The following is a 27,876-nucleotide window of genomic DNA, read 5'->3' on the forward strand; positions in this document are numbered from 1 at the left end:
CCCCATGGTGAAGTGGGCCCTGTGGAGGATGAGACCCTTTCAGAAGGGATTCCTTCAGCAATGGGATACGTGGCATCTGGATCAACGCATCTTCCTAACCCCTTCAATGAGAGCGAGTCTTCCTTGGTGGCTATGCAGAGACCACCTGCTGAACTGCCACTCTCTGAAACCAGCTCCGTGGGTAGTGGTTACCTCGGACGCCAGCAACATAGGCTGGGGTGCCCACTGTCTGTCGGAGGTGGCACAGGGCAGGTGGGAGTTTTCCACTCGAGGAATAGTATCCAACATACTAGAACTCCGAGCAGCATTCCAAGCTCTTCGAGCATTTGCTCACCTGACAAAAGACCAACCTGTCATGCTGCGCCTGGACAACACCTCAGCAGTGGCATACATCAGGAAACAAGGGGGTACACGCAGCTGGTCCCTATTGAGGGAAGTGGAGCCGATTATGTCCTGGGCACAGAAAAATCTCTCGAATCTTTCAGCGGTTTATGTTCCAGGAGTCCAGAATGTCAAAGCAGACTTCTTGTCCAGAGTGGATCTGGACAACAACGAGTGGTCCCTTCACAAGGAAACGTTCGACTGGATCCTAACATTGGGGTTTTCTCCAGAGGTAGATCTCTTCGCCTCCCCCTGCAATCACAAACTGCCGAAGTACTACTCAAGATTCAGAGATCCACAAGCATCAGGGATAGATGCACTCTCGGATCAGTGGAGATTCCACAGGGCATACGCCTTCCCACCAATTCCGATTGTGTTGCAGTTCCTTCGGAGACTCAGGTCGGAGCCAGTGGAGGTAGTGGCGGTGATTCCCTTCTGGCCGAACAGGCCATGGTTTCCCCTTCTGACGCTACTCAGTGTCCAAGATCCAATCCCGCTACCCTTCAGACCGGACCTGTTGTCCCAGGGGTCTGTACTCCATCCATGCCCAGACCGTTTACATCTCAAGGTCTGGATGTTGAGAGGAGGAGGTTACAGGCTTTAGGCTGTCCAGAAACGGCAATCTCGACACTACTTAGTGCTAGAAGAAGCTCAACGAACAGGGTGTATCAGAGAATCTGGGAAAAATTTTCTGCACAACTGAATACAAGGCCTGATCCTCAATCTTCAATTAAGATCCAGGATGTATTGAGCTTTCTCCAATCAGGACTGGATTTGCCTCTATCAGTGAGTTCGCTCAGAGTCCAGGTCTCGGCTATTTCTGCTTTTACAGGGATCTCCTGGGCCACTCATGCCCTAATTCGTCAGTTCTTCCAAGGGGCAGTGAGAATCAGACCTCAGAGAAAACCCAGGTTTCCCAAGTGGGATCTGCCACTAGTTCTGGATTTCCTGGCGAGTCAAATTCAAGACATGTTTGATTCTTTGACCATAAGAGAGCTTACACTGATAACAGTGTTTCTGGTGGCTATAACCTCAGCAAAAAGAGTGTCGGAAATTGGGTCCTTTGGGACACAAGAGCCTTTCTTAACCTTTTTTCCTGACAGAGTGGTGCTCATCCCCATGCTGGATGCGAGACCAAAAAGGACCTCTGTCTTCCATGAAAACATAGAAACAGTATTACCAACCTTTAGACAGGAAGAGGAAGAATCTTCGGTTCATCCGCTGGATGTTGGAGAGTGTATTAAGAGATATTTAAATGCCACTTCCTCTTTCAGAAAATCAGAACATCTTTTCGTTACCTTTTATGGAAAAAACAAAGGTTCAAGAGCCTCGACGAGATCCATTTCCTCTTGGATCATCCAGACCATCCAGTGGGCTTATAGGGCTAAGGGCTTGACCCCTCCAGCAGTAGTTACAGCTCATTCGACGCGGAGCATCTCTACCTCCTGGGCAGTATCCAGACATGTGGCTCCTGAAGTCATTTGCAGAGCAGCATCGTGGTCCTCTATTAACACTTTCTTATCCCATTACTGTGTTGAGCCAGCGGCTCTTTCTTCTGTGAATTTTGGTTTGCAAGTCCTGTCTGTTTGACAAAATGCATTAAAACTTTTCTGTTCAGCACCTGCCCACCCTGTGTGTACGGCGAGTTATTTCCCGATACGTATGCTGCCATGGAGTCTGTCAGGAAAACGGAAAATTTATATCAAATACTTACCGTAATTTTCCTTTCCTGATGGACTCCATGGCAGCAGGAGTTCCCTCCCGGATTTCTGTGGAGGATAGTTACAGAACACGTGTGCTGAACAGGAGCAAAGATTTATGGGAGTGAGGTCCTATGGGTAGGTTTGGAGGCGGGGCCAAACCGATACGTATGCTGCCATGGAGTCCATCAGGAAAGGAAAATTACGGTAAGTATTTGATATAAATTTTCCGTTTTTGTGACAACTTTACCTCAGCCAATTAGCTCGGAGAAAGATCTCTTTTCAGTTGAACGTCTGTGTAACATGCAGATGACTTCAAAACACTGTATATCACAGATCTATAAAATACTTAGAGAATATAGGGCAGAGAATATCACCATTTATTGTTAAATGGGAAAAAGTGCTGGGATCACGTCCAGAGGGGCAAAAAATAAATAAAGTACTGAGAGCGGTCCACAGTACAGCAGTGGATATAAATACGGTAGACATGAATTATAAATATTTGTCTAGATGGTATATAAAGTCGGTTAAAATACATAAATATCAACCAGAGAAAACCTCAATGTGCTGGAGAGGATTTAACATGGAAGGTACTATGGCACATATATGGTGGGATTGCCCAAAGATATGGGATTATTGGCAGAAAGTGAGACAACATATAGAGGAAATTAGGGGAATAGACACAGCAGATGACCCATGAGTCTGCCTGTTTCATAATACAAAAAATACAATGAAACAATATAAGAACACAGTAGAACCTTACATAATAAATGCAGCAAAGGGGGCAATACCAAAAAAGTGGTTAGACCCTGAAAGCCCTACGATAAGACATTGGTTTAAAAGAATAGAACATTAATATAAAAGGGAATACTTGAGCAGTAGTGGAGAAGACCAAATAGAGAAATTTACCATTACATGGAAAAAATGGGTAGAATTTAAGAGAACAAGGAAAAATGAGATTTGGAATTAACGAGATGGGACGGAGGAGGAAGAAAGATAGAAGAAAGGAAGATGTAAAATGGCAAAATATGGAAAGGGGAGGGAGGAGAGGGAAGGAAAGGATAATAGGGATTTTTGTATATAATTGTTGGAATATGGCTATATGTGTTGTTATCCTTTTTTATTGTAACGGGAAAAAATGAATAAAGGATAAGTAAAAAAAATAAAATAAAATAAACCTACTAAAATGTCCATCACTGTGTACAAAAAAATAAAATAAAAAAGAAAGTCTTTGAAATTTTACATTGATGAACATTCTGAAATTTGACAATTTTAGCCGTGGCTTTTCACAGACAGGTGACCCTCTGCCCTACTTTACTCCTGAGACACTTTGACTCTCTAGGATGCCCTTTTTATACCCACTCGCGTTACTGACCTTTTGCCAATTGACTTAACCACTTTAGCCCCGGAAGGATTTGTCCCCTTTCTGACCAGGCCCTATTTTGCGATTCGGCACTGCATTATTTTAACGGACAATTGCACGGTCGCGCGACGCTGTACCCAAGCTAAATTTACATCCTTTTCCCCCCACAAATAGCGCTTTCTTTTGGTGGTATTTGATCACCTGTGCGATTTTTATTTTTTTGCACTATAAACAAAGAGCCACAATATTTTTCACATTCTGCTATATGAAATTCCAAAAAAAAAAAAACATTTAACCAATTCCCGCCCCGCCCTATAGGCGATTGATGGCAGGAAAGTGGTTGCATTATCCTGACCGGACGTCATATGACGGCGGCAGGATAATGCACTCTGCGCGCCCCCGGGGGTGCGCAGAGTGGCGATCGGTGATGCGGCGTGTCACTCTGACACACCGCATCTCCGATCTCGGTAAAGGTACTGACGTAGGCTCTTTACCATGTGACCAGCTGTGACCAATCACAGCTGGTCACATAGTACACAGGAAGAGCCATTGATCGGCTTTCCTTAGTTCATGCCTGACAGGCACGAGTAGAGGAGAGCCGATCTGTGGCTCTCCTGACAGGGGGGGGGGGGGTCTGCACTGGTAATCAGATCATTGATTACCAGTGCAGACCCTCGGGGGGGGTGGTGCCACTAGAGCCACCAGGGATGCCCACCCATGACCCCAGGGATGCCCACCATGGCCCGCCAGTGCCCTCCCCATCAGTTCTGCCCACCAGTGCCCATCATTTCCATCTATCAGTGCCGCCCACCAGTGCCTATTATTGCCCACCAGTGCTGCCTATCAGTGCTTATCAGTACCCATCAGTGCTGCCCATCAGTGTCGCCTATCAGTGCCCATCAGTGCCGCCTATCAGTGCCCACCAATGCTGCATATCAGTGCTACCTATCAGTGCCTCATATCAGTGCCCATCAGTGCTGTCTATCAGTGCCACATATTAGTGCCACTCCATCAATGCTTCCTCATCAGTGCCTGTCAGTTCAGCCTCATCAGTGCTCATCAGTGCAGGAAAAAACATATCTATTTACAAAATTGTATAACATAAACTAAAAAACTTTTTTTTTTTCAAACTTTTTGGTCTTTTTTTTATTTGTTTAGCAAAAAAGAAAAAACTTGCGGTGATCAAATACCACCAAAAGAAAGCTCTATTTGTGGGGGAAAATGACATAAATTTGGTTTAGGTACAGTGTTGCATGACCGCGCAATTGTCATTCAAAATGCAACAGCGCTAAAAGCTGAAAATTGGCCTGGGCAGGAAGGGGGTGAAAGTACCCTGTATTGAAGTGGTTAAAAATCAAAATTTTTTAACATTTTAGGTCAATTTGTTTTCTGCTACATATTTTTGGTAAAAAAAAAAAATCGCATTAAGCATATTTTGATTGCTTTGCGCAAAAGTTATCACGTTTACTAACTACAGGAAAGATTTATGTCATTTTTATTGTTCTGTTTTTTTTACTAGTAATGGCGGCGATCTGCGATTTTTTTTTTTGCGGGACTGTGACATTGCGGCGGACAGATCGGACTCCTAACTGACATTTTTGACACTTTTGGGGGTACCAGTGACATTACTACAGTAATCAGTGCTAAAAATATGCACTGTTACTGTAATAATGACACTGGCAGGGAAGGGGTTAACACTGTTGGTGATCAAGGGGTTAAATGTATGCCTCATTCTTACAGACGTGTGGGGGGGGGGGGGAGGTTCTGTGACAGAGACAGAGATCGCAGTTTCAGCTATGCTGAATCTGCTGATCCCTTCCTGTCTGTCACTGAGAAGATCCGCCTGCTTTGTTTACATAAGCAGACAGGTCTTCTCACCGTTTCCCCGATGATCGGGAGAGGAAGGCGGCAATCGCCGCCTCTCCTCCCCCGGCCCGACTCCCGCTGTGTCTAAACACTAGGAGTCCAGTGACGCAGGTCTATGTCGATGGACCCAGGGGAGACGACCTGCTGCAGTAATATTACTGTTGGCGGTCGGCAAGCAGTAAATTAGTTGCAAAATGTTCTTCTAGCTTATCTTTGTTAGTATCACTTACTTTACCAGCTTTTTTCTGCCCTGTCCCAACATTTTTGAGACATTGTGATGTGATCAGATTCAAATTTACCTATTTAAGTCTTAAAATGGAACATATTGTCAGTTTAAACATTTTTATGATTTATATTGTAAACAAAACGAGGGTTTGATATTTGCAAATCATTGAATTCTGTTTCTATGTAGATTTTACGCAGCGTCCCAACTTTTTTGGGGTTGTACAAACTTTGTACACATTGATACTCTTCTTTACTTCTAAACTTAAACATTTGATAGCGTCTTTTTAGTTTTAAATACTTGATATTCTTCTTTTAGCTTGTAATCCATCAAACTGCATGAAAGTATTGTACTGTGAATAGGATATGTTCCAGCTTGCTGCATTTTCCATGGTCCACTCTAAAATTACTTCTATTTAGCCCCTTAATTAACCTGTTTTTGTGATCCTTACAGGGACTCTACTTTGTGCAGGATGTTGGTTAGCTGCTTCAGTGGAGGCTTTTAATGAACAAACAGGCTGTCCTCTTATCAAAGCCAGCAGCCTGCTTCTCACACTGTCTGACGCCTCCACAGATAATTGATGCTTTAATAACACTGCATATTAACTAGGAGGTTGTGATGGAAAGGCTGGTGCTAACAGCAGCATAAATCACTCTGTTTTATTTAATTTTATCAGATTTTAACTCTCTGAACACAGGGGAAAGGGAGGTGCCAGTAGTGCTCTGAGAAAATAATTAGATACAAGGACACATTGCTTCTTCACAGTGCAGATGCTTGTTAAGGAAAGCTGTCATTAATTAATCCACTGTTATAATTGTTAACTGTTAAAAAGACAGTTTTTGTAACTTTAATGTCAAATACTTGAAGTTCAAAACTAGTGTGAAAAAAAAAGAATTTATATGTATTAATACAACTGACATTTTGAGTCAGAACCTCACAATTTAAAGTGGCACTAAACCCATTGATTTAACGGTTTCAAAAAAGTTACAGTACATTTAAGGCATTCTGGGATTGCTAACTGTCATACTTACTTGTACTCTCAACCTAACTGTCAAATCATCAAATAGCTGGTGTCATAACTGATCCCATGTGCAGCCACAAGGCAGTGACAGATCCAACAGAGAGACTAAGATGGCAGCTTCCTTGGCTAAAAAGGACAAGGGAGTTTAGTTCAGCTTTAAAGGAAGCTTTTACTAGGAGAAATATAGAGGCTGCTATTGTTGACCTCCTTAAAATGTTTAACCACTTCAATACTGAGCTAAAGCCAAAAGATGGCTACAGTGCGACGCTCTAGTTCTGGGAAGGCGTCCATAGACTTCCTCCCAGACCACGCCTACCGCGTGCCCTGTGGCCGCTGTGTCCTTTGGACACAGCTCATCACATATTGAGGTAAAGGGCAAATCACAGCAGCCTTCTACCATGTGATCAGCTGTGTCCAATCACAGCTGATCACATGTAAACAAACTTGCCGGTTATTAGCATTCTTTTCCCCGCGCACTGTCACTGTATGAGGAAAGGAGAGTCGATAACCTGCAAGGCTGACAGGGTACATTTACACTGATAATGTCGGCTGTAAAAGCTTCCCTTGCCTGATACCAGCACAATCCAAGATCGCGTAAGCCCACCCAGTCACTTGTCAAGACATCAGTGTAGGGTGGTAAGAAGAATAAAGTTGGTTATTCAAACACAGCCACAAAGAGATATACACTCTGGGGCCACCCCCTCCCCTTTAGCAGCTAATCCACATAGTAAAGGATTTTTGGCAAAGTTAGGATTTTTAATGCCGTCATTCTTCCAATCCATGATAGTTGGGTTTTTTGTATATGTTGAAAGTCTTCTTGAAAAAAATAATTCAGTGGTGGATAAATACCACCAAAAGAAAGCTCTCTCTCTCTTTGGGTAAAGACTTGCATGACCATGCCATAGTCATTCAAAGTGCATCAGTTTTGAAAGCTGACAATTTGTCTGGGTAGGAAGGAACGGAAAGTGACCAGTATTAAAGTGATGGAATGTCTGTGGCCTTATTGTGGTGGATTTGTGCTGGGAGGTTGGATCAGTGTATTTTGATACCACCTCCCATTGATCAGTGTATTCTGACAGTGTCTAGTGCGGCTGACAGAAAACAATGTCCTGGCAGGGATACCTCATCTGTAAAGAATAAGTTGCGCTAACAGTGAGATCAAAAATTTACAAAAAGTGAAAAATTAGAATTGATATAGAAAGAGCAAATATAATAATAAAAACCAACACAGTAATGAAAAATCAACACCAGTAAAAGTGAATAAGTAAATGTCCAACCATAAGATATTCAAATTGGGTTGAAATTGTGAAAAAATGAAATTCTAACACCACTCAGATAACCTGCTTACCAGAAAAAAAGGGATTGGAAGTGTCAACAACGCTGAGGATATAATATGATATGCTGTGGTGTCTTTAAGGCACAAACGGACCTCTCCGTGGTGGGCAGCTTGTCAGAGGGTAATGATCCCCAGAAAATATAACAAAAATGTGCCATAGTGCAATAACGTATGGTGATTTATTGAGATAAGAATGGGTTGCACTTATACAATGATAGTAGTCACAGGCATAGAAAACAATGCCGGCTGGCTGTAAACTCAACGCCCGTCCTTCCGGGATCTTCTCACACGCGGTGACATCAGCATGTTGCAGAACTGACGCGTTTCGTCGCAGATGACATTGTCCTGGGGCACGGGTGGCATGCTGACTCAAGCACTGAAGACCCAAGTGCAAAGTATCTTTTTACTTATCACCTAATAGTGCTATTTTATCAATGTATATAAGTCACTTTGCACATTCTTTTAACTATTTGCTAATAAGGAATATCATTTTTTTTTATCTAGAAAAAACAGCCACTACTATAGGATTAGAAGGGAGGGCATCCTTCCCTGATCCAAGATGGCAGGTTGGCAGGTGAAGTCTCTCGGCTCAGACTGAGGCGTGGTTATCACTTAGTTGTTTGTTATATATTGCGGTGAGTCAGCACGCTGCCTGTGCCCCAGAACAACGTCATCTGTGATTAAAAGCGACGGGTCTGCGACATGCTGACATCACCGCGTGTGAGATGATCCCAAAAGGACGGGCGTTAAGTTTACAGCCGGCTTTGTTTTGTATATTTTTGTATCTCACGGTTAGTGCTTTAGATTGTTTTTTTATTTAGTGCGGTTTACTTGTGCGATTATTAGGGATACCTCATCTATCTTATTTGTGTGAATTGAGAAATCCAGTCCGCTCGCTGAATTTTAAAAAAAGACCACAGGGGCGTGGCTTATTGCCAGCTAAAATTGATGGCTCATCCCAGAGCGCTGGAGCACAGCAGGAATTAAGCAGCTACTAGCGGCCTCCCAGGGCACCTCAATTTTACCAAACAGTGCCAATTCACCTCCTGACAGCATTGCCGACATGACCCGCAAGAGGAAAGAGGAACACAAGCCCAGGAAACTGACTATCTGCTTCTGTCCCTCTCATTGGCGACCACAAGATCTCCTCCACAGCATAGCAGACAAGGAGGCAGCAGTCGCCTACCACACTACACTGACTCCCAGCCTGCAAGCCCACTATCAGGAAGCTCAGTGAAAGCAACATTCTGCATGAGTGACCACTCTCCTCAACACTCAGAGGTGAGCCCTAATCACGACTCCCAAGATGACAACAGAGGGTTACCTGACTCCATTACCTCCTTTCCCACCAGCATCCAGATAGTGTTAGACACTACATTAAAGGATATGTTTCTCTCTCTAAGGAGCACACTACGTTCTGACATGCTAGCGTGCATGCAGAAGTTTAACACTGAATTTTCAGCAGTGTAGGCAAAAGTGACACATTTAGAGACTCTGATGGAGGACTATGGGAGAACCCCATCAATGATCTGGTGGATGCACATGACGCCAATAAGAATGACCAACAGTGGTTAAAAGCCAAACTTGCAGTTCTGGAGGACAGATCTAGGTGAAATAATAAGATACAGGGAATACCTGAATCCGTGTAAACAAGAGAGCTGAGGTCATATCAGAATCACCTGAATCACCGTCCTCTTAACTTCCTGCTTCTCCAACTGAAGAATTAATTGCATCGCCTGCCAAAGCCCTCTCACATTCTAGATCAGGTTCCCAGAAATGTGCTCCTTTAGAATGCACTTTTTCCATGTAAAAGAGGAAGTTATGCAAAACTCTCCCTAGATGGAGACTACCTGAACCCTACAATAAGCTACAGCTCTTCACCGATTTATCTTAATACACAATCTCACAACCATTACAAAAGCTCTGAGAAATAATTGTATTTCCTATCAATGGAAATACACCACTAAACTCCTGATTCACAAGCAGGGCACCTCCCACATTGTTACACCCCTAGATAAAGGTCAGGAGGCGTCAAAGCAGGCCCTGAGTGGCGTCAATCAAATCGTAACCAAAGAAACACCTCTTAAATACTCTGCTGCTAATCTTGGTCTTCTTCTGACATGTTTTATGTATGTCCTGCTGTCTCCACTCCATAAAGATACTTCTACTTGGTCTTTAATGCCCCCAACATATAAGCAGTATTGCACTGCACACAGGTCACACAGACCACCTTTTTACTACTCATTTATTTGATTGTTTGTTGTGGTATTTTTCTTTTTTTCAGTGTACCACTGCATCTTCAAACCTATCTGCACATCCAATTCAGTGACCTCTATTAGCTCTAAGCACAGCCTATTTGGGCAATCTCATTTACCCATTACCATCTGCAACAAAATATGAATCATCTTCTTATCCATAAATGCTAGGGGTCTCAATCACCCCGCTAAAAGAGCATCTTTTTGGAAAGAAGCTGTTGTTCATAACTGTGATGTACTCTGTGCAGGTGACTCACTTCCACTTGCACTGTCCCCCCTAGTGCACACACAAGAGTTTCCCTTACATCTACATCAACATACCAGATAAAAAACGTCATGATAGCTGTCAAGGAGATAATAGTGGGTCGTTGCATCATCCTCATATGTAACATAAATTCATCCCTGCTCACTCTGGTAAACACATTCAGTACTCACAAAAGTGAGTACACTCCTCATATTTTTGTAAATATTTTATTATATCTTTTCATGTGACAACACTGAAGAAATGACACTTTGCTACAATGTAAAATAGTGAGTGTATAGCTTTTATTACATTTTAAATTTGCTGTCCCCTCAAAATAATTCAACACAGCCATTCATGTCTAAACCGTTGGCAACAAGAGCAAGTACACCCCTAAGCGAAAATGTCATCATTTGGGCCCACAGTGTCAATATTTTGTGTGGCCACCATTATTTTCTAGCACTGCCTTAACCCTCTTGGGCATGGAGTTCACCAGAGCTTCACAGGTTGCCACTGGAGTTCTCTTCCACTCCTCCATGACGAGATCACAAAGCTGGTGGATGTTGGAGACCTTGCGCTCCTCCACCTTCTGTTTGAGGATGCCCCACAGATGCTCAATAGGGTTTAGGTCTGGAGACATGCTTGGCCAGTCCATCACCTTTACCCTCAGCTTCTTTAGCAAGGCAGTGGTCATCTTGGAGGTGTGTTTGGGGTCGTTATCATGTTGGAATACTGCCCCATGGCTATATAAGAAATGGCAGACAGCTGGAGTCGACACAACAAAGGCAGACAGCGATAGAGGAAGACCGTGTTTGTTTTTTTTAGTGGTGGTGAGCCCACCCCTTTTGATGTCACATGACGTAAGAAATGGCAGACAGCGGGAGTCAACACAACAAAGGCAGACAGCGACTGAGGAAGACCGTGTTTGTTATTTTTAGCAGCGGCAGACAAAGTAGATAACATCACCAGAGTGAAGAGGAAAAAGAAACACCAGAGTGAGAAGAAACCAGCAGAGAGAGAAGAGGGTGAAGAAACACCGGAGGAAGAAGACACCATTTTTCAGAAAGGACTTGTCAAAAATCATCTCTTGTGTTTTGTAACACTACACTTCTTTTTTTTTTTGGGGGGGGAATGGGTAGGGGTACAATGTACCCCATACTCATTTACATAGGGGGGCTGTGATCTGGGGTTTCCCTTGTTAAAGGGGGCTTCCAGATTCCGATAAGCCCCTGCCCGCAGACCCCCACAACCACCGTCCTGGGTTGTTGGGAAGAGGCCCTTGTCCCCATCAATATGGGGACAAGGAGTTTTTGGGTGGGGGGCAGAGCCCCTGGCCCCAAAGCACCCCCCATGTTGAGGGCATGTGGCCTGGTATGGTTGGGGGGAGGGGGCTCGCACGTCCCCTCCCTTTCCTGACCTGCCAGGCTGCATGCTCGTATAAGGGTCCGATATAGATTTTGGGGGGACCCCACACCATTTTTTTAAAAATGTTTGCGTGGGTGTGTCCCCTCTAAATCCACACCTGACCCAAAGCGCCTGGTATGGACCGCACGCAGGTTTTTTTTACGATTTTTTTTTTTGCTGGCAACTTTTTTTTTTCTTACATTTAGCTGTCAGTGGGGAACCCCGCTGACAGCTGATGACTGATCAGTTGTTAAGGATGTGGCGGCCGACTTCCTGACCCACTCCTTAGCAACCAGCTATATACAGTGTGTTTACCGTGTGTTTAAAGAGAAAAAAAAAAACGTAAAAAGCAAAATGCATGAAAACTGCATGCACAAATGCAAAATAAAACAATGGTTTAAAAATGCAAAATGTGCCTGAAAAACGCATCAAACGCAGCAGCATAGATGTGAACCTAGACTCAATGCATGTTTTTGATCCACTCAAGTCTATGGATCCAAAAACATAACATGCTGGCCCCTGGCCCTTTTCATAGAATGCACAGATGTGAACGTGTGGGATATTTGCTGTTATTAATGTTATATTATCATGATCTTGTAATTTAATTTTGTGGTATATTAACATATGACTGTAGTAGTGGCAATATTTTTATTAAATGTCTATTGCACTATTTAGTTTGTTTATAATGTGGGTTTTTTTTCCCCCCTACATAGTATGATCATTGATGGGTTTGTATTGTTTATCCCATGTTCATAGTGGCCATGTATTGTTCCTGTATCATTATTCAGGATATATGGTGGCTGCTATTTATTTAGTTATTCTGGCGTCTTCTGAGGTCCATGGATTCATCAGGGTGGAGTTCTAGGGCCTGTGAGGAGGTATTCCTGATGGAGTGCAAGCTCCAATTGGTCACCATTGAGAGGGGAGCGAGTCCTTCTGAGGCTTCCGGATTGACTAGCGGTGGAACACAGGCTCTCATTCGGGTTAGCCGCGAACCGGAAGTGACGTACCTCCGCCGATGACGACATTTCCGGTCATGACAAACTTCCTGGTACTCCGGACTTCCGGGACCCCGTATGACAAATTCCGGCCATTACAATATAAACAGCGTGCAGGCATATGCGAGCTTTGCCTTTGAGAATGTCCTGAGTGGGACGAAACGTCAGGCACGCCCGTATGCTGACACACTGATCCTGGCTCCCTATTTTCCATGTGTTTTCAATTCAGTGGATTTGTGAGTAGTGATGTCGCGAACCTAAAATTCGCCGTTCGCGAACGGCGAACGCGAACATCGGCAAATGTTCGCGAACCGGGCGAACCGCCTGTAATGTTCCGGTACCTTTGGTACCCTAAATTACACTTTCCACAAGTATATGCGCCCTACCATTTACTTTTGGAAAGGTGCGCATACACCTTTAAGACTGGAGCTGTCATCACTCAGCGCCGGACTAGATGGCTATTTAGGGCGTCGGTTCTCACTCACATGTGTTCGTTCAAACACCCTTATCTGGATGCTAACCTTGCTTGAAGCTTCCATGCTTGCAAGCTTACTTCGCTGACGGAACCTCGCTGCGCTGATCCCTGTATCCCGCTACTGGATCATCCGCCTCTCCTGAACCACCCTTCGGCTGTATCGCTAATAGTGCTAAGTACCCCGCAGGGGAATTCTCTATAAACTTATACTAAGCTTACACTATCTAGCTCTGCATAGTAGAGACTGTTTATCACATCTGCATAAACTAGATTGCTAGCTCTTGAGACTACTGCTACTTTTCTGCACTGGGTTGATCTCTTTTGTATGTCCACCTGCTATTCTATCATCTGCTATCATACAGCATTGCTAAACCTTCCTGCATCCATCTGCTACTGTCTCACCTTCAAGTGTCTATCACCTACCACCTCCACTCAACCTATCCCTCAAGCTTCATCATTGTGTTACCACATGCATAAAGTCACTCTAAGAACCAGCTTGTTAATTGTGTGTATTTACTGGCTGAAATAAGACCTTCCACACATGATGAGTCATTGAGGTTGGGAATGGTATCTCAGCATATCTCTTACATGACTGCTGACGTGGAACTATTTCTGCAGCTGAAAATCCACATCATATAAAAACGCAGGAGCGTTACAGATTGAACGAACCTAAAAATGGATTCAGCAGAAATAGTTCCAGAAATAACCACTCAGGTGACACAATTAAAACAGCAAGTATCTGCGTTAATACACGCACTTGCTGAATTAAAAGAAGACAATCAGGCTCTGTCGCAGCAGGTAATTAGACTGACACAACTTACCTCTGCTCAGTCCCCTGAACCCAAGATAAATCCCCCTTTGGTATTTACAGGCGATCGCAAAAAATTTTGCGAATTTAAAAACGCATGTGAGTTACTTTTTTTGCTAAAACCTCGTACCTAACTTACTGATCACATTAAGGTTTGTACTATTATTTCTTACCTATCAAACGATCCTCGAGCCTGGGCAGATTCTCTTTTTGAGAAAAACGACCAGCTTCTCAACTCCTATGCCTTGTTCCTGGCAGAGCTCACTAGCCTATATGATGACCCCAATAGGCAGAGTACTGCTGATCTTCAGTTAAGATCCTTGAAACAAGGAAGGAGGCCTGTGGAAGACTTTGTCGCAGAGTTCAAGAGATGGACCCTTGATTCAGAATGGAATGATGCATCTCTGAAAACCCAATTTAGGCTTGGCCTATCAGAAGCCGTTAAGGACGAGCTCGCCCGAGCGGATCTGCCAAAAACCCTGGATGCATTAATACAACTCAGTATTACCATAGATAGAAGACTACGAGAAAGAAAGGCTGAAAAGATGGGAATGCCATTATCCGTTTCCTCTCGGAGTCTGGCCGTTCCTATGGAGGTAGGAACCATACGCCCACCGCTATCAACTATGGAAAAAGCCAAAAGACGAAATGAAAATCTCTGCTTGTACTGTGCATCCCCGGATCACAAGATAAATGTCTGTCCCCTAGTCAACAAAAAGAAGGTTGAGTGTTCACATGTCTCTCTAGGAGGATTGACAACTTCATTCACTAACCCCTACATTTCTGTTTTTTTGACATTACAGTGGGACCAGAACAGGATTACTACTAAGGCCATGATTGACACAGGATCTTGTGGAAATTATATGGATATATGTTTTGCTGCTTTAAATAAAATTCCTATTATTTCTAAACTCAAACCTGTCTCAGTAAGTCTTATTACCGGCGTTCCGTTATCCTCTGGTCCGATCACCGATCAGTAGTGTTGAGCGAACACGGACTGTATTATTCGTGTTCGTACCGAATAATTGGATTTTTTGTACCCGAACACGGACACGGACACTTTACTGTATGTTCGGGTAAAAATCCGTGTTCGGTCGTTTTATTTCCGGGTTTTGCATGCTTTGGCGCTCTTTTCATGGCGGGCTTTCAACAGCCAATCAACAATCGTTTAACTGGTGTGCCTTAAGCCATCCCAGCCATGCCTGCAAATGTCTCAGTAGCTGTGATTGGCCGTCTGAAGCATGTGACCAAGTCTTTATAAGTTCGAGGCAGCCGCAGCGGCGTCATTATGCTGCTTAGATTCAGGGACAGAGCACACATCAACGTGCTGGCTGCTGATTAGGGAAAGATAGGCAGGAAAAAACCATTTGTGTCCGGATAGAATTGAGGGACAGGTCGGAGTGTTTAGGCAGGGCGAGTTGTAGGCATTTTAGGGATAGAGTCTGCTGAATTATATAGGGTCAGTGTCTTCTACAAACTACAATCGATATTGCTGTGTGGGGGGTGGGGTGAATCTGCACTCAATCCTGATCTACGATCTCTTCTCAATCCTGTTAGGGACAGAGTCTGCTGAATTTTAGGGAAACTGTGTTCTACAAACTACAATCGATATTGCTGTGTGGGGGGTGGGGTGAATCTGCACTCAATCCTGATCTACGATCTCTTCTCAATCCTGTTAGGGACAGAGTCTGCTGAATTTTAGGGAAACTGTGTTCTACAAACTACAATCGATATTGCTGTGTGGGGGGTGGGGTGAATCTGCACTCAATCCTGATCTACGATCTCTTCTCAATCCTGTTAGGGACAGAGTCTGCTGAATTTTAGGGAAACTGTGTTCTACAAACTACAATCGATATTGCTGTGTGGTGTGGGATTGGAGATAGGCAGGTGTCAGTGATCCACATCCATTTTTCTGTGTGTGAGCTGCAGTGAACACAATCTTTTTGGGCTGCAGTGAACACAATCTTTTTGGGCTGCAGTGAACACAATCTTTTTGGGCTGCAGTGAACACAATCTTTTTGGGCTGCAGTGAACACAATCTTTTTGGGCTGCAGTGAACACAATCTTTTTGGGGTGCAGTGAACAAAATCTTTTTGGGGTGCAGTGAACACAATCCTTTTTGGTGTGCAGTGAACACAATCTTTGTGGGGTGCAGTGAACAAAATCCTTTGTGGGGTGCAGTGAACACAATCTTTTTGGGGTGCAGTGAACAAAATCCTTTTTGGGGTGCAGTGAACAACATCCTTTTTGGGGTGCAGTGAACACAATCTTTTTGGGGTGCAGTGAACAAAATCCTTTGTGGGGTGCAGTGAACACAATCTTTTTGGGGTGCAGTGAACACAATCTTTTTGGGGTGGAGTGAACAACATCCTTTTTGGGGTGCAGTGAACAAAATCCTTTTTGGGGTGCAGTGAACAAAATCATTTTTGGGGTGCAGTGAACACAATCTTTTTGGGGTGCAGTGAACACAATCTTTGTGGGGTGCAGTGAACACAATCTTTTTGGGGTGGAGTGAACAACATCCTTTTTGGGGTGCAGTGAACAAAATCCTTTTTGGGGTGCAGTGAACAACATCCTTTTTGGGGTGCAGTGAACACAATCTTTTTGGGGTGCAGTGAACACAATCTTTGTGGGGTACAGTGAACAGAATCTTTGTGGGGTGCAGTGAACACAATCTTTGGGGGGTACAGTGAACACAATCTTTGTGAGGTGCAGTGAACACAATCTTTGTGGGGTGCAGTGAACACAATCATTGTGGGGTGCAGTGAACTCAATCTTTGTGGGGTACAGTGAACACAATCTCATACTGAAGGTTTGAGGGTGCTGCCTGTTCCATACTCCCCCTACTCCTCATCTAGCCTTTTAGGGGTACAAACAATAGTAATTGGGGCCTAGTGTGGTTGTGTACGTGTGATATACATACACTTTTTTGGGATCATATTTTCTATTCCGCTATTTAATCAAAAACCTTTGGGGATCAGTTAAATTGGGGGATAGTCTGTGTTGGTACGTGTGAGAGAGATCCACCTTTCCAAGTTGTTGGGGTTCATCTCATACTTCTGAAGGTTTGAGGGTGCTGCCTGTTCCATACTCCCCCCTACTCCTAGCCTTTTAGGGGTACAAACAATAGTAATTGGGGCCTAGTGTGGTTGTGTACGTGTGATATACATACACTTTTTTGGGATCATATTTTCTATTCCGCTATTTAATCAAAAACCTCTGGGGATCAGTTAAATTGGGGGATAGTCTGTGTTGGTACGTGTGAGAGAGATCCACCTTTCCAAGTTGTTGGGGTTCATCTCATACTTCTGAAGGTTTGAGGGTGCTGCCTGTTCCATACTCCCCCTACTCCTAGCCTTTTAGGGGTACAAACAATAGTAATTGGGGCCTAGTGTGGTTGTGTACGTGTGATATACATACACTTTTTTGGGATCATATTTTCTATTCCGCTATTTAATCAAAAACCTCTGGGGATCAGTTAAATTGGGGGATAGTCTGTGTTGGTACGTGTGAGAGAGATCCACCTTTCCAAGTTGTTGGGGTTCATCTCATACTTCTGAAGGTTTGAGGGTGCTGCCTGTTCCATACTCCCCCCTACTCCTAGCCTTTTAGGGGTACAAACAATAGTAATTGGGGCCTAGTGTGGTTGTGTACGTGTGATATACATACACTTTTTTGGGATCATATTTTCTATTCCGCTATTTAATCAAAAACCTCTGGGGATCAGTTAAATTGGGGGATAGTCTGTGTTGGTACGTGTGAGAGAGATCCACCTTTCCAAGTTGTTGGGGTTCATCTCATACTTCTGAAGGTTTGAGGGTGCTGCCTGTTCCATACTCCCCCCTACTCCTAGCCTTTTAGGGGTACAAACAATAGTAATTGGGGCCTAGTGTGGTTGTGTACGTGTGATATACATACACTTTTTTGGGATCATATTTTCTATTCCGCTATTTAATCAAAAACCTCTGGGGATCAGTTAAATTGGGGGATAGTCTGTGTTGGTACGTGTGAGAGAGATCCACCTTTCCAAGTTGTTGGGGTTCATCTCATACTTCTGAAGGTTTGAGGGTGCTGCCTGTTCCATACTCCCCCTACTCCTAGCCTTTTAGGGGTACAAACAATAGTAATTGGGGCCTAGTGTGGTTGTGTACGTGTGATATACATACACTTTTTTGGGATCATATTTTCTATTCCGCTATTTAATCAAAAACCTCTGGGGATCAGTTAAATTGGGGGATAGTCTGTGTTGGTACGTGTGAGAGAGATCCACCTTTCCAAGTTGTTGGGGTTCATCTCATACTTCTGAAGGTTTGAGGGTGCTGCCTGTTCCATACTCCCCCCTACTCCTAGCCTTTTAGGGGTACAAACAATAGTAATTGGGGCCTAGTGTGGTTGTGTACGTGTGATATACATACACTTTTTTGGGATCATATTTTCTATTCCGCTATTTAATCAAAAACCTCTGGGGATCAGTTAAATTGGGGGATAGTCTGTGTTGGTACGTGTGAGAGAGATCCACCTTTCCAAGTTGTTGGGGTTCATCTCATACTTCTGAAGGTTTGAGGGTGCTGCCTGTTCCATACTCCCCCCTACTCCTAGCCTTTTAGGGGTACAAACAATAGTAATTGGGGCCTAGTGTGGTTGTGTACGTGTGATATACATACACTTTTTTGGGATCATATTTTCTATTCCGCTATTTAATCAAAAACCTCTGGGGATCAGTTAAATTGGGGGATAGTCTGTGTTGGTACGTGTGAGAGAGATCCACCTTTCCAAGTTGTTGGGGTTCATCTCATACTTCTGAAGGTTTGAGGGTGCTGCCTGTTCCATACTCCCCCTACTCCTAGCCTTTTAGGGGTACAAACAATAGTAATTGGGGCCTAGTGTGGTTGTGTACGTGTGATATACATACACTTTTTTGGGATCATATTTTCTATTCCGCTATTTAATCAAAAACCTCTGGGGATCAGTTAAATTGGGGGATAGTCTGTGTTGGTACGTGTGAGAGAGATCCACCTTTCCAAGTTGTTGGGGTTCATCTCATACTTCTGAAGGTTTGAGGGTGCTGCCTGTTCCATACCCCCCCTACTCCTCATCTAGCCTTTTAGGGGTACAAACAATAGTAATTGGGGCCTAGTGTGGTTGTGTACGTGCGAGATACATACACTTTTTTTGATCATATTTCCTATTCCGCTATTCAATAAAAACCTTTGAGGATCAATTGAATTGCGGGATAGTCTGTGTCGGTACGTGTGAGAGAGATCCACCTTTCCAAGTTGTTGGGGTTCATCTCATACTTCTGAAGGTTTGAGGGTGCTGCCTGTTCCATACCCCCCCTACTCCTCATCTAGCCTTTTAGGGGTACAAACAATAGTAATTGGGGCCTAGTGTGGTTGTGTACGTGCGAGATACATACACTTTTTTTGATCATATTTCCTATTCCGCTATTCAATAAAAACCTTTGGGGATCAATTAAATTGCGGGATAGTCTGTGTCGGTACGTGTGAGATCCACCTTTCCAAGTTTTTGGGGTTCATCTCATACTTCTGAAGCTTTGAGGGTGCTGCCTGTTCCATACTCCTCCTCCTCCTCATCCATCCTTTTAGGTGTACAAACAATAGTAATTGGGGCCTAGTGTGCTTCTGTACGTGTGAGATACATACACATTTTTTGATCATATTTCCTATTCCGCTATTCAATAAAAACCTTTGGGGATCAATTAAATTGCGGAATAGTCTGTGTCGGTACGTGTGAGATCCACCTTTCCAAGTTTTTGGGGTTCATCTCATACTTCTGAAGCTTTGAGGGTGCTGCCTGTTCCATACTCCTCCTCCTCCTCATCCATCCTTTTAGGTGTACAAACAATAGTAATTGGGGCCTAGTGTGTTTCTGTACGTGCGAGATACATACACTTTTTTTGATCATATTTCCTATTCCGCTATTCAATAAAAACCTTTGGGGATCAATTAAATTGCGGGATAGTCTGTGTCGGTACGTGTGAGATCCACCTTTCCAAGTTTTTGGGGTTCATCTCATACTTCTGAAGCTTTGAGGGTGCTGCCTGTTCCATACTCCTCCTCCTCCTCATCCATCCTTTTAGGTGTACAAACAATAGTAATTGGGGCCTAGTGTGCTTCTGTACGTGTGAGATACATACACATTTTTTGATCATATTTCCTATTCCGCTATTCAATAAAAACCTTTGGGGATCAATTAAATTGCGGGATAGTCTGTGTCGGTACGTGTGAGATCCACCTTTCCAAGTTTTTGGGGTTCATCTCATACTTCTGAAGCTTTGAGGGTGCTGCCTGTTCCATACTCCTCCTCCTCCTCATCCATCCTTTTAGGTGTACAAACAATAGTAATTGGGGCCTAGTGTGCTTCTGTACGTGTGAGATACATACACATTTTTTGATCATATTTCCTATTCCGCTATTCAATAAAAACCTTTGGGGATCAATTAAATTGCGGGATAGTCTGTGTCGGTACGTGTGAGATCCACCTTTCCAAGTTTTTGGGGTTCATCTCATACTTCTGAAGCTTTGAGGGTGCTGCCTGTTCCATACTCCTCCTCCTCCTCATCCATCCTTTTAGGTGTACAAACAATAGTAATTGGGGCCTAGTGTGCTTCTGTACGTGTGAGATACATACACATTTTTTGATCATATTTCCTATTCCGCTATTCAATAAAAACCTTTGGGGATCAATTAAATTGCGGAATAGTCTGTGTCGGTACGTGTGAGATCCACCTTTCCAAGTTTTTGGGGTTCATCTCATACTTCTGAAGCTTTGAGGGTGCTGCCTGTTCCATACTCCTCCTCCTCCTCATCCATCCTTTTAGGTGTACAAACAATAGTAATTGGGGCCTAGTGTGTTTCTGTACGTGTGAGATACATACACTTTTTTTGATCATATTTCCTATTCCGCTATTCAATAAAAACCTTTGGGGATCAATTGAATTGCGGGATAGTCTGTGTCGGTACGTGTGAGAGAGATCCACCTTTCCAAGTTGTTGGGGTTCATCTCATACTTCTGAAGGTTTGAGGGTGCTGCCTGTTCCATACCCCCCCTACTCCTCATCTAGCCTTTTAGGGGTACAAACAATAGTAATTGGGGCCTAGTGTGGTTGTGTACGTGCGAGATACATACACTTTTTTTGATCATATTTCCTATTCCGCTATTCAATAAAAACCTTTGAGGATCAATTGAATTGCGGGATAGTCTGTGTCGGTACGTGTGAGAGAGATCCACCTTTCCAAGTTGTTGGGGTTCATCTCATACTTCTGAAGGTTTGAGGGTGCTGCCTGTTCCATACTCCCCCTACTCCTCATCTAGCCTTTTAGGGGTACAAACAATAGTAATTGGGGCCTAGTGTGGTTGTGTACGTGTGATATACATACACTTTTTTTGGATCATATTTTCTATTCCGCTATTCAATAAAAACCTTTCTAGGGCAAGATCTTAAATTACAGAAATATGAGGAGACCGTCAAATAAGGGCCGTGGCCTGGGTCGTGGTGCTGCTGGTAGAGCTCCTGTTGCAAGGAGAGGACATGGTCGATCTGTGCCAGCTACACGCACAAGTGAAACACCTTCCTCAAGTGTGAGTAGGCGACAGAACCTGCATCAGTATTTGGTAGGGCATCAAACGCCCCTAGAAGTGATGAGGCCAGAACAAGTTGAGGCGATAGTAGATTGGTTTGCTGCTGACAGTGCCTCCAGTTCCTTCACATTGTCTCCCACCCAGTCTACTGCAGAAAGGTCAGAGTTGGCACCTGCAGCCAATGTCCAACCGTCTTTCACCTCACCCCCTTGCAAATCAGGCCAGCAGTCTGAGCCCCAAGCCATACAGCAGTCTCTTATTCTTTTTGAGGACTCTGTCAGCAGGGTTTCCCAGGGCCATCCACCTAGCCCTGCCCCAGAAGTGGAAGAGATTGAGTGCAGCGATGCCCAACCACTTATTCCTCAAGATGAGTACATGCAAGGATCATCGCAGCACGTCTCCGATGATGACGAAACGCAGGTGCCAACTGCTGCGGCGTTCAGCATTGTGGAGACCGACAAGGAGGGCAGGGGTGAAGACTGGGTGGAAGATGATGTGGAGGACGATGAGGTCCTCGACCCCACATGGAATGAACGTCATGCAGGTGAACTGAGTAGTTTGGAGGAAGAGGCGGTGGTCGCACAGAGCCACCAGCACAGCAGAAGAGGGAGCAGGGTGCAGAAGCGGAGCGGCCGTGCCCTAGACACTACGCCCGCTACTGCCCAACGCAGCAAGGGAACGAGCGCACCAAAGTCAGCTCAAAGGAGTTCTCTAGCGTGGAAGTTCTTTAGAAAATGTGCTGATGACAGGACACGAGTGGTTTGCACCCTGTGCAATCAGAGCTTGAAGCGAGGCATGAACCTTCTCAACCTGAGCACAACCTGCATGATCAGGCATCTAAGTGCAAAGCACGAGCTGCAGTGGAGTACACACCTTCAAAACCAAGAAACGTCTCTGGCTCATCCTGCTTCCTCTTCTGCTGCAGTCTCGGCCGCTCCAGCCACATCTGTAGTGATACCGGCACCTGCCACCCCGCAAACAGACGATCTGTCAGCAACACCACCACCTGGGTCACCAACAACCATCTCCACAATGTCCCGTGGAAGCGTTCAGCTTTCCATCTCCCAAACACTTGAGAGGAAGAGGAAGTACCCCCCTACCCACCCGCGATCCCTGGCCCTGAATGCCAGCATTTCAAAATTATTGGCCTTTGAAATGCTGTCATTCCGTCTGGTGGAGACGCACAGTTTTAAAAACCTTATGTCGGTGGCTGTCCCACAGTACGTCGTGCCCAGCCGCCACTACTTTTCCAGGCAAGCCATCCCTTCCCTGCACAACCAAGTGGGGGAAAAAATCAGGTGTGCACTGCGCAACGCCATCTGTGCCAAGGTCCACCTAACTACGGATACGTGGACCAGTAAGCACGGTCAGGGGCGTTATATCTCCCTAACGGCACACTGGGTAAATGCAGTGGCGGATGGGCCTGAGGCGGATAGCAATTTGGCGCATGTCCTTCCACCACCGAGGATTGCAGGGCGCTTCAGTTTGCCTCCTGTTCCTAACTCCTCCTACTCCGCTTCCTCATCCTCTACCGCCTCCTCATCCGGACAGCGTAACACCTTCACCACCAACTTCAGCACGGCCAGGGGTAAACGACAGCAGGCAGTTTTACAACTTGCCTGTTTGGGGGACAAACCACACACCGCGCAGGAGTTGTGGAGGAGCATGGAACAGCAGACAAATGAGTGGTTGCTGCCAGCGAGCCTCAAGCCCGGCCTGGTGGTGTGCGATAACGGGCGAAATCTCATAGCAGCTCTGGGCCTAGCCGGTTTGACGCACATCCCTTGCCTGGCGCATGTGCTGAATTTGGTGGTGCAGAGGTTCCTTAAAAACTACCCCGATATGTCAGAGCTGCTGCAGAAAGTGCGGGCCGTTTGTGCGCACTTTCGGCGTTCTCACCCTGCTGCTGCTCGCCTGGCAGCGCTGCAGCGTAACTTCGGCCTTCCCGCTCACCGCCTCATATGTGACGTGCCCACAAGGTGGAACTCCACCTTGCACATGCTGGAAAGACTGTGCGAGCAGCAGCAGGCCATAGTGGAGTTTCAGCTGCAGCACGCACGCGTGAGTCGCTCTGCGGAACAGCACCACTTCACCACCAATAACTGGGCCTCCATGCGAGACCTGTGTGCCTTGTTGCGCTGTTTTGAGTACTCCACCAACATGGCCAGTGGCAATGACGCCGTTCTCAGCTTAACTATCCCACTTCTATGCCTCCTTGAAAAAACAATTCGGGCGATGATGGAAGAGGATGTGGCACAGGATGAGGAGGAGGAGGAGGATGAAGAGGTAACATTTCCAAGGCTTTCAGGGCAGTCATTCGCAAGGGGCTCCGAGGGTGGGTTCCTGCACACGCAAACGCCAGGGACGCAATTGTCCAGCAGGGGCACAGTTCTGGAGGATGAGGAGGATGAGGAGGAGGAGGAGCTGGAGGAGGAGATGGAACCATGTTCACAGCAGGGTGGCACCCAGGCCAGCTCATGGCCATCACTGGTGCGTGGCTGGGGGGATACAGAGGACACGGACCATACACCTCCCACAGAGGACAGCCTTTCGTCGCCTCTGGGCAGCCTGGCACACATGAGCGATTACATGCTGCAGTGTCTCCACAACGACCGCCGAGTTGCCCACATTCTAACTTGTGCTGATTACTGGGTGGCCACGCTGCTGGATCCCCGTTACAAGGACAACGTACCGTCCTTAATTCACTCACTGGAGCGCGATCGCAAGATGCGCGAGTACAAGCGCACGCTGGTAGACGCCATGCTGCTGGCATTCCCATCTGACAGCGGGGCCACAGTGGAAGCACAAGGCAGAGGAGGAGGAGGAGGAGGTCGCCAACGCAACCAGGGCACCGCCAGCACCTCAGAAGGCAGGGTTAGCATGGCCGAAATGTGGAAAAGCTTTGTCAGCACGCCACAACAAACAGCAGCACCAGCAGCTCAGATGGAACGTCTTAGCAGGAGGCAGCATTTTACCAACATGGTGGAGCAGTATGTGTGCACACGCCTACATGTAGTGAATGACGGGTCTGCCCCCTTCAACTTCTGGGTCTCCAAATTGGGCACATGGCCTGAGCTTGCCCTTTACGCCTTGGAGGTGCTGGCGTGCCCTGCAGCCAGTGTATTATCTGAACGGGTATTTAGCACGGCTGGGGGCGTTATAACAGACAAGCGCAGCCGCCTGTCCAGAGACAATGTGGACAAGCTCACGTTCATTAAAATGAACCAGGCATGGATCCCACGGGACTTTTCCGTACCTTATGCAGAATAGCAATGGATACCGACCTTACCCACCCATTGTTCCATTTTTGCTCTTTCTCACTCTTTTGGGGTGTACCCTCATTTAAAATTTGTGAAAAGAAGCAGTGTTGGCTACCTCGTCCTCCTCCTCAGGGCCAGATTAATGTAGGGTCTATTGGAGCTGCAGCTCCAGGCCCCTACCTTTTATATAGGCCCCGGGTTGGCCATATTCACTGTTACCGCTCTTCTGTCACTTGTAAACACAGAAGTCTGGCTTCTATGCTCGCTTCCCCAGGCAGCACCCTCAGAACCTCCCCACACAGCGTGAAGGCCGGACAAGGAGGGACAGTTGGCGATGCATGGATGTGTTTATGGGCTTCAGAGACAGCATCCCATGTTGAATTAGGCATGCATGGCTGCACCCTTCCTCCTCTGGGTGCATGGCAAGGCACGGCCCTAAGGCCCTTCAAAATCCTCAGCACCAAGCCCATGATGCTGTTAATCCGGCCCTGGTCCTCCTCCACCGCCGCTTCCACCTACACCGCCCATAGGTGTGCGCAGCCTATTGCATTAAGGTGTGCACCCCAAAGTTGAAATACACATGCATGTGTTTGCCAGCAGGGAGAGTAATGTATCGGGGCCATGTACCTGTAGGCAAGGAGAAATAGAGCAGAGCAGGTCCCAGGGAGATCTTTCCCATCTCCTCACTGGCAATGCTATGTGCCCTAGGTGATTAGGGTGTGCCCAGGCACACCCAGCACACCCTGTGCGCACGCCTATGTCACCGCCACATCCACCACCACCTCAACCTCCCTCCTACTCCATATGGGCCTCGTCCTTCAGAGATGAAGAAGAACATTGTTTTATTTTTCTGTTTTTTTTTGTTGTTTTAAGTTATTTCCCTATCCACATTTGTTTGCAGAGCACTTGCCATGCTCTTAATTACGTTTTGCTGCCATTTGCAGCACTCTAGCCCTTTCCTTTGGTGTTTTAGAGCCATTTTAGTGCCTTAAAGTTCGGGTCCCCATTGACTTCAATGGGGTTCGGTGTCCGGGAAAAGTTCGGTAAAAGTCCGGGACACGGACCCGGACTTTTTTTTAAAGTTCGGCCGAACCCGTCGAACACGGACATCTAGGTGTCCGCTCAACCCTACCGATCAGACACAAGCACTTCTAGTCACTATTAACGAGTCTCATAGGGAGACTTCTACCTTCGATTTAATACCATCACCCCACTTTCCCATTGTGTTGGGACTTCCCTGGTTCCACACACACCAACCAACCATAGATTGGAAGAAACGGTCCTTGACCTTCCCTTCTTGTTATTGCGAGGAAACGTGTAACCTCCCGTTTTCCGGGAAGATTCTGTCTGTGGTGACAGATGAGATTGCACCACTATGTTATCAGGATCTTTCTGAGGTTTTTCTTGAGAAAAATGCTCAAGCATTACCTCCTCATCGAGACTATGATTGTAGCATTAATCTACTCCCAAATAGCAAATTGCCGTTCGGTCATGTTTATCCTCTTTCACAGGCTGAACTTGCCCATCTCAAAACCTATTTGGATGAGAACTTGGAAAAAGGTTTTATTAGACCTTCCACTTCTTCCACAGCAGCAGGACTCTTTTTTGTTTGCAATAAAGATTCAAGTCTCAGACCTATCATCGACTACAGGAAATTGAATGCTATCACAATAAAAGATCGCTATCCTCTACCGCTTATCCCTGAGCTCATTGAGCAGGTGCGTGGAGCTACCTATTTTTCAAAATTAGACCTGAAAGGAGCATACAATCTCATTTGAATCCGTGATGGACACGAGTGGAAGACTGCGTTCAGAACTAGATACGGATTGTTCGAATATCTTGTGATGCCATTCGGCCTATGCAATGCCCCTGCAGTTTTCCAACGATTTATAAACGATATTTTTAAAGACTTACTAGATGTCTGTGTTGTGGTATATCTGGACGATATACTTATATATTCACGGACCCTGTCTGAACACATAAGACATGTAAGACTTGTATTATCGAGATTGCTTGCACATAATCTTTATGTGAAGCTGAAGAAATGCTTGTTCCATAAAGATGAGGTACTCTTTCTAGGCTACATCATATCCAAAACAGGAATCGAGATGGACATGAGTAAAATATCCTGCATTCAGGATTGGCCTACACCAACTACACGCAAGGCGCTACAGCGATTCCTGGGATTTTCAAATTTCTACAGGAAGTTCATAAAAAACTTTTCTGCTATTGTGAGACCCCTCACACAGCTCACTAGCATAAAAATATCATTTAAATGGTCAGAAGAAGCAAATAAGGCTTTCCACTTGTTAAAGACAAGGTTTACTTCCGCTCCCATATTACGCCATCCAGACCCATCCCTCCAATACATTCTGGAGGTAGATGCGTCAAACCTGGCAGTAGGAGCAATACTCTCCCAACGACCTACCCCCACTTCACCACTTCATCCAGTCGCCTTTTTTTCTAAATCCCTGAGCAGTCCCGAGATAAATTACCCCGTGGGTGAGAAGGAACTGCTTGCTATAAAATTGGCTCTGGAGAATTGGCGACATTTACTCGAAGGCACCCAATTACCAATAATTATATACACGGACCATAAAAACCTCCAATATCTTCAGACTAGCAAAATTCTCTCGCATCGACAGGTACGATGGTCACTATTCTTTCTAAGGTTTAACTTCCTAGTGACCTACACACCTGCAGATAAGAACAAAAAGGCGGATGCACTATCACGACTAACTGAAGAAAACTACTTTGAAATTCCTTCCGTTCCTATAATACCTCACAAACGCATTATTGGAGTTGTCCGTTCCTTGAAGGAAGAGGTTCTGCATGGTATAAGGTTGGATTCACCCCCACCACAACTAACTACCGATGCAGAAGGCTTCCTCTACTACAACGACAAACTTTACATACAACCTACCCTACGCACCAAAATCTTGG

This window comes from Pelophylax lessonae (genome assembly GCF_965119305.1).
Source record: "Pelophylax lessonae genome assembly, chromosome: 1".
Taxonomy (NCBI): domain Eukaryota; kingdom Metazoa; phylum Chordata; class Amphibia; order Anura; family Ranidae; genus Pelophylax; species Pelophylax lessonae.